Here is an 8,734-nt window from a genome sequence, read left to right as displayed (position 1 = left end):
ATCCTTGCATGCAGCTATAGTTTGAGCTAAGTAGCAGAAATGCTCACCAGAGTTAGTATCACCATCAGAATTTATTCATTAGGGAATGTGAATTTGTTAACCATTTCCATGCTAACGCACTGAATGTGATCACAGAAAATATGGCGGTTGGCAGTGAGCAGTGAGACTGACTGTCCATCAAACCAAGTAGCTGAGCAGTTTAGATAAAAAGCCCCAAAGATATATTAGCAGCTTGGGTCTAATATCGACTCAGGAGTCTGGCTACGGGCAGCAGCATTTCTGTTTCTAGTCACGGTGAGTCTGCTCAGCTGTCAGAGCACATCCTTTATTATTAAATTTATAAAAAAGAAAAGCTACAATCTCATCCAGCCCACCTGTTCCTCCTTATAAGAGAGCTAAATCCGCAGTCATGCAGAAAGGACTTTAGACCGCACTAACGCAGGAGATATTTGGACGAGCATGTTAGAGAATGTTTGAGGTAATGATACATGGGATGAACTGGAGGTCACTAAAAGTAATGTCCTTACCAACCCGCTCAAGATTTCCACTCAGGCAGTTGAAATAAGAGAATTTCACATCCACATTTGGATAAATGGGTAAGATTTATAGTCCCTACTTTATGGAGTGACCCCACTATAGTCAAATATTTTATTCCTCACTAAATTCTCAAAGTTTAAATATTGATTATTGTGTTCAAAAGTCAGTACAGTGCATAAGTGCAGCTCTATTCATCTGATGTCACTGTTCCACCAACAAATTGGAGAATAAAGCCAACAGTCAAACCTCAGAGTCAGAGTTTTGTTTCATATTCAGTGTACAAACTGAAAAAATACTTTGATCTTTTTTCACCCTTTTTTTGTTCAGACTACAAAGGAATATGTTTTACTGTCTGACACACAGTGCCAAAAGATTTTGTTCATTTACAGTAGCGGTGGGAATTTTGCATTATGTGGTAAAAAACAAACAAATGTACTGCACGCAGAATGAGTGTTTGCAGTTTTTGTTTTTTCCTATTCAGTTTTATGTCATTGGAATTTTGTTTTTACTTATATGTAGGCATTTATTTTGTAAAGTGCCTCCAGGCATTTAATATTGTAAGGCAAAGACACTTCACTATTTCAGAAAAAACTTCAACCATCATGAATCTGACGATCTCCTGTGAGTGAGCAGTCGGCGACAGTGGGGAGGAAAAACTTCCCTTTAACAGGAACATTTAATGACACGCAGTAGCGGCTTCTGGCTTGCTGTGAGGGGTAATCCTAACATTTCCTGCTTCTCATTTTTTATGTGTATGTGATGATGCTTGATCTCTATAAATCAACTGTGAGTCGTTGTGTGCATTTCTGTGTTGTTCTCTCTACCCTGACTCGGGGACCGCCCTGCTTCCTGTGGAGCCAGTGGTTTGCCTTCATATCTCAGGAACGCAACTGATGATCAAAGTCAATTTTTCACAACCTCTGCCCCATTCCACTCACCCTCAGAGGCTTTTGACCTCTATCAAAATTCCTGGTATTTCCTATGATAACGTACTGTATGTTTCCAGTGAGAAAAATGCCATTGTAGCCTTTACAGCCTAAATCATTTCTTAAGCAGTCAGCCATCGACGTGTTAAAAGTAAAACATTCCTCGTGTGATTTATCTATTTCTCTCTGCGTTATACTGAATGTTTGAAATGATGTTTCAAGCTGTCAGAGAGTGGAAGGACGAGTAATCTGCTGCCTGCTCATATCTTCGGTTCCATTTGTTATGGTGCTAACCCAGATTTTTGCATATTTAGACATTACACACGCACACAGACACATAAACACATTCTTCCTCTTTCCTCTCAATATGGCAATCTGCACTAGACTTTGAATGTGTGCCATCTTATCAGTTCTCAGCAGAGTGCTTGGATTCAGTCGGCCACAAGTCATGCTTTGATTTCGGCTCATACACAACTGTTCAAAGGCTAAAATGTTTTAATAGGTCAAACAGTCAGAGGTTTGTTATACTGCTTCTCGAATTGCAATATTTTGTATCTCGGAAGGTAACTGGCCTGCAAGTGTGTTATTTAAAAAAACATCATCAAAGACAATGCAAACTTTCCATATTTTTAAGAATTAGTTAAAGAAAATAAAGAAAAATTTGTGGACTTCCTAATACGGCTTTCAAAAACATATTTGCTGTAAATCAAAGCTATTTTGCATCAGAGTCGGAGAGCTGCTCTTTTCACCCAGGCTTCACTGTAAATCCAGCAGCAACAACAACATATGGCTCTCTGCTTGTATTCAAAAGTGTTGATTTACACCTTGGAAACGTTCCTCAAAGAGCTCTGTGAGCAGATGGGAAAATTTGTTGCCTGTTTTCATTTAACAGGATCTAAATTGGGGCATTTTTCACACTTTTCCAATGCTTAATTAGTGCCATTACAAAAAGAACACATAGCTGCAAGTGGAAATGGGTGAACAGAGAAGCAGTGTCATTATGTTTTCACCATTTATCATGTCCATTCTGCCTTTGACGATGCAGATAGTTCTCTATTTTATCCTTAACCTTCCAGGCAAGATGTATTTATAGAAATATTTTTTGTCTATATCTATTTAATTTATATTTTGAATGTCTTGATATATAGATTTTTATCCAAAATCTAAAATTATATCATTATGTGACTCAAAATGTAGACTTTTTTTAATGTATTCTTATTTCATTTTTCCCCATATTTATGTATGTATAATTCTGGACCCAGTCAGTGACATCATAATACTTTTAATGCATAAAGACTGGGCTTACAAATAGGCCAGCTAAAGGATAAGCACGATTTCTGACTCTAAGCTTTTAAATTAAGATGTTTGAAACTAGTCTCAAATGTGGACTGCTATCATGGCAGCTGTGGAATGCAAATCATATTATGATTGTCAGTTTGGATTGGCATGTTATGAGATTATTCTGTTTGTATAAAAGTTATAGGGGTCATGGCACAGGACCTGAAACAGACCAGAGTACCAGCATGCATGAAGAGGAGAATCTGAATCACTGGGAATGATATGCTCTAAGAATTAGAAATGAGCTGTTTCAGATTCTCTCACGAAAGTCTCAGGACAGATGTGGTCTTTTTCAGGCCTAATTTGGGGCACTGAGCATACTATGGTATGAGAAACACTGAGATTACTGGAAACAGGAAAAAAATATTTTTGGTTACATTTTCATTGATGGTAGCTATTTTTTTCATGTTCGAGAAACTGACTTCAGATGATCGGAGCTTTTTAGCATATTATCCTGCTTGAAGAAGCCATCAGCAGATGGGTGCAGATGTGGTCATAAAGGGATAGACAGTATTCGGGTAGGCTGCTTAGCTGTTACTAAGGGGCCCAAAGTGTGTCAAGAAAATATCCTTTACAAAGCAGAATGGATCCATGCTTTCATGTTGACTGCACCATAGTCTGATCCTACTATCCACATGTCACAAGTTTTTTCTTATTTACTGTTATAGCCTCAGTTACCTGCTCTTAGCTCACAGGAGTGGCACCCAGTGTGGTCTCCTGCTGCTGTAGTCCATCTGCTTTCACATGTTGTGCATTCAGAGATGCTCTTCTGCATACCTCGGTTGTAAATTGTGGTTATTTAAGTTACTGTTGCCTTCCTATCAGATCAAAGTAGCCTGGCCATTTTTCTGTAACCCCTGACCTCAGCAAGGCATTTTCTCCCAGAGAACCGACGCTCACTGGATATCTCCAGTTCATTCTCTGTGAACCCCTGAGAGAGAGATGGGTGTGTGGGGAAAATCCCAGCAGTTTTTGAGACTGTTCTCACATCAGCACCAACAAGCACAAAGTAACTTAAATCACCTTTCTTCCCCATTCTGATGCTCTGTTTGAACTTCAGCAGCTCATCTTGACCACGTCTACATGCTTACAGTCGTTGAGTTGCTGCCATGTAATTGGCTGATTAGCTTTACTTTAACAAGTAGATGAAAATGTGTACCTAATAAAGTGACCAAACAATGCAAACTTCCGTTTGTACATCTGTTGTTTCACATAACATCCCAGGGCTGATTGCAGTCTTCTTAACATGTGGTCACTGCATGTGTGCTCACAAACTGAGCATTTGTACTACAATAAAGAACAATAGATTAATGAGACAAGTCCAAATGACAAAGCATCTCTTCTGTAGTCCCCTGCTGTTGGGTCATATTTGTAGGCCGCCCATTGTTCCACAGTCAGAGGATATATGAAACTGCATTTAGTCAATACCTGGTAGTAGTCTGCCCTTCATCAAGGCTTAATTGTGGGGTTACCAAGCTGCTTCCTCAGAACCTGAGTGGCTTAAAAGTAGGTTTTGTAGTGACAAATAGAAAAAGAAGTACCATTCAATATTTTTCGCTCCCAGCTCTTGATGTACTGATGCTTGGTCAGCACGCTTTCTCGCTACATTTTATCACACGTAGCACATGTATACATAAGGAGCATGTTTGGACACTGGGTAGCATAATGACAGAAGATGTTTGAGTCTCATCTAGGACTGCTGTCTTCACACGTCCAATTTACTCTTGTTTTTGACCTCTTTTTAAAGAAATGCACCAGCACTAAGTTGCTACATTTAGAAAAGGTCATTTGGGCCACAAAAAAAAAAAACTCCAATCTGCAACAACTTTTTTTCACTATTCCCACTCTGACCTGGACACAAACTGCCTGTTTATATATCCTTGAGCCATGTGTGAAAAAGTAATTGCCTTCTAAACCTAATAAGTGGTTGTGCCACCAAGAACTGCAATCAAGTGCTTGGAATAACTGGAAATGAGTTTTTCACTTTGCTGTGGAAGAACTTTGGCCCGCTCCTCTTTGCAGAATTGCTGAAATTCAGATTTCTTGGAAATTTTTCAAGCGCTAATGGCCTGTTTGAGATCATGATTCTTGATTCACTGATTTGAGTCCAGACTTTGAATATGTCACTCCATAACTTTAAAAGTCTTGGGGATAAACCAAGAGATATTTTGCCAAATGTGAGACAAGCCTTTGAATTCTTTCTGGTCAGTAGTGCTTTTCTCTTTGAGACTCTCCCGTAGAGAGAGTCTGACCTCTCACTGACCTCAACTGGGACAAGTGAGGCCTAAAGATCTTCAGATTTTGTTCTGGGTTCTTTTGTGACCTCCTGGATGAGTTGCTAATGTGTTCCTGGAGTAATTTTGGTAGGCTGCCCACTCCTGGGAAGGTTCACCACTGTTCCAGGTTCTCTCCATTTGTGGATAATGGCTCTCGCCGTGGCTAACTGCAGTCTCAAAGCATTAGAAATGGTTTTGTAATCCTTTCCACACTGACACATGTCGATGAGTTTGTTTCTCAGCTGTTCTTGAGTTTCTTCAAATCGTCGGATGGTATGTTGTTTATTGAGATCTTTTAGCCTACTTTGTCAGAGAGGTTCTATTTAAGTGATTTCTTGATTCAACGGGTCTGAAGTAATCAGGCCTGGTGCGGTTAGTGAAATTAAATTCAGCTTTCCAAACAATGTGTTTAATCAGAGTTAATTAATGATTCAACAATGAGGAGCAATTACTTTTTCACATAGAGCCACTTGCGTTTAAATATATAAACATTGTTGAAAAACTGCATTTTGTGTTTCCTCTGGTTATTTTAATCTAAAATTAAAGTTTTTTTGATGATCTGAAATATTTAAGTGTGAGAAATGTGCAAAAAACTAAGATCAGGAAGGGAGCAAATACTTTTCACAGCATTGCACACAAATACACACACACACAAACACACACACACACCATATACATTTTTTCTTTGGAGAGACATACATTCAGTTTCTGGGAATTGACCATTTTCAATTTCCTCTTCCAAAAATATAGAAAAAGCTAGTGGTGCTTAAAGGAAGAATAAAATACTAAAACAGCTTAACAACTGTCTTTACTAGTTAACATGAATATTTTTGTTGTATGGGTTTGAAGGCAGAAAAAATTTCTGTAAAATTGTTGGCACACAGACATTTGAAATGTTTACTTTTTGTTCTGATTCTGGTATCTTGTTGACAGCATGACACACCTCCGGCAATATGAGATTGGTCTCTTTGCATTTTAATGTTTGTCTGAGGACTCTGATTGCTCACAGTTTGCTAAAATAAATGCAGTTTTCCTAAAACGCTGTAGTCAGTTCTTCTGCATGCCCATGATTTTGAAGGCCGAGACATATTTGTCTGTATTTTCTCGGAGACAGAGCTTTTAATATGCACCCTGGAGTTGTGCAAATTGAGTAAGAAAATTCAAAACAATTATATTTCAAGGTCAGGATTCAGCAATGTTGTCCAAATAAGCAGAAAATAATATTAGTTTCAATACCCCCGAGGTAAAGTGTCTAATGAGAAGCAGATATATATGCTACATATATATATATATATATATATATATATATGTATATATATATATATATATATATATATATATATGATGTTTTTAAAAAATGTTGGCAAGAGTCATAATCAAACATCAAATTTATGTGTTAACACATAATGACAATAAAGGATTCTTCTTCTTCTTCTTCCAAAGGCTTCAATAAAATTATTTCACTGGACAAATAGCATACAGTATATACATATATTAAACTAACAGGTCAATTGCCAAAGATGCCAAGTGATACAAAAGTTATATTAAAGTTGAACTTCTTTCCTTTTTTCCTGTTCTTATTTTTGTTAGTGTAAAGTAATAAAAAGGCCCATAAGGGGTTGAAGTCTCATGAGAACAAAGGACAACATCAAGTGGGATGTTGAACATGATCCCCGAGTTTAAACTGGGAACACTGGAAAAACAGAGACATACTAACAGAGTAGAGGAGCAGAGGAAAGAGGCATTTGTGGTATGACAGTGGAGACATGGCATGATTTTCTTTAGGCTCTCAACTTGAATTCTAATGTTAAACCAGATTTTTTTTTTTTTTTTGCTGCTCACAGAAAGACACCACCATGTCATTCTTTCCTCTCCAAGGTACCAGATTTTTCATCTAGAGCAGACCAGGGCACGCCCAGCTGAAACAGTCATTGGATTTTGGATATTTGGAGATATGCAGTGAATCACTACACTCTGTAAATTACAGTTTGTGGAATGTGTAGGTGATTCAGTGCAGCGTGACACTAGCAAAATAGCTAGTGCCTACTCCAAATAGCTGTAACTGTGAGCTATAGAGTATATATATATATTTATAAATGAAAAGGTATTTTATTCTGACAAAAATGGAATTCCTAAAAAAACACACACACACACACAATTTAAAACTCACAACATTTATACTCACTAAACAGAAAATACACACATAAAAACTAACTACTAACTTGTAGAGCATTGCTTAGGGCCCACTCACAAATGTATGGCTCAGGTGAATGAACATGAAATAACCCAGTACAATACATTACAAATACCATAAATAAAAAGGAAAACCAATGGCCTTCATCCCTTTAGGCCTGCAAGGTCATTTGGCCATCAACTAAACCAACAAGCCTGCGGCTATTGCACAAAGACTTTTAAATCATTGGTAAATACAATGCTGGACAGTCCATCCATTCTCTTCTGCTTCTCCAGTGTAGCGTCACAGGGGGACTGGAACCCATCCACATGAAACATATACATTTACATCAACTTGAAGCTATATAGATGCATTTTTCATGGGATACCTAAACTGGCTATATACTCACTGGCTTGTTCCAAAAGCCTCAGGTGTGCCCCTCTTCCTTGGCCCGATTCAGCAGAACAAAAGCACTTCCTGTTTCGTGTCCATTTATTTGTGGTTTTTCTCCCCCTTCAGTTGCTCCCTACTAAACCCACAGAAGATGCTGAGAACATGTCACCCCCCACTAGTGGAAACAAAAATCATCTTACCCCATTTTTAAGCATCAAAACTCAAATGATGGAAAATACACTTGATAGATTTTTAAAAATGTCTGATGTTTTAAGACGCCACTGCTTGTCGTCCTTGTCAATATACACAACATGTGAACGTGTCCTCTTCTGTACCTGATTTAGGGTGGGGATGTGTTTAACTGAATAGGTAACAGCTCATTCCTCTCTACTCTTCAGCAGCAGACACCTTGGTTAGCTTTCATTGACACTTCTAAGCAGGAGCACAGCTACACGGCCTGTGGTGGCTATGTCTTCCCATTCCCTGCTGTTAGTTTTCAATGATTTAATTCAATTTTCAGTAAAATAAATAAATAAAATCACATTTAAAATACTTTGAAACATGTTTTTTAATATATATCTCCTATGTAAAGTCTCATATATCAGGATATAGTGTCTGAAGTAATGTAACTAAGTGGCCACACAGGAATTTACAGATAGTCTCTTGCCCATCCGGTGTAGTGATAAGACCTTCAAAACCCCAAGACAAGAAAGGCAAGCAAGTAAGGTCAAAGGGCTCATGATAAGCAAGCAGATTCAAAGGCTGGACCGATAAAGCTACAACACACAGCTTTGGCATCTCATCTGGCATCTTGCATCTGGGAGCGTGAGTTCGTTTGGGAGCTACTATGGTATACACATATAACACCCATTTATTTCTGGACAGCTATTGACTGTATTTGGTGAGATATATTTGATGTTTTTATAAAGAATATTTCTGCAAGTCAATGATAGGACTCCCAGGTAATTCTGGTCTCGACAGTCTTTGCTTCAGTAGTTTAGCAAATGTAAAAATTTAAAAAATAAAAAGTTTTTTAAAACAAATCTTATATGCAACCACTCAGACAGACTCACCAGCTTCAGAATCCAAAA

Source organism: Oreochromis niloticus, linkage group LG6, assembly GCF_001858045.2.
Source record: "Oreochromis niloticus isolate F11D_XX linkage group LG6, O_niloticus_UMD_NMBU, whole genome shotgun sequence".
NCBI classification, from domain to species: Eukaryota; Metazoa; Chordata; class Actinopteri; order Cichliformes; family Cichlidae; genus Oreochromis; species Oreochromis niloticus.
Note: the sequence above shows the minus strand (reverse complement) of the source record.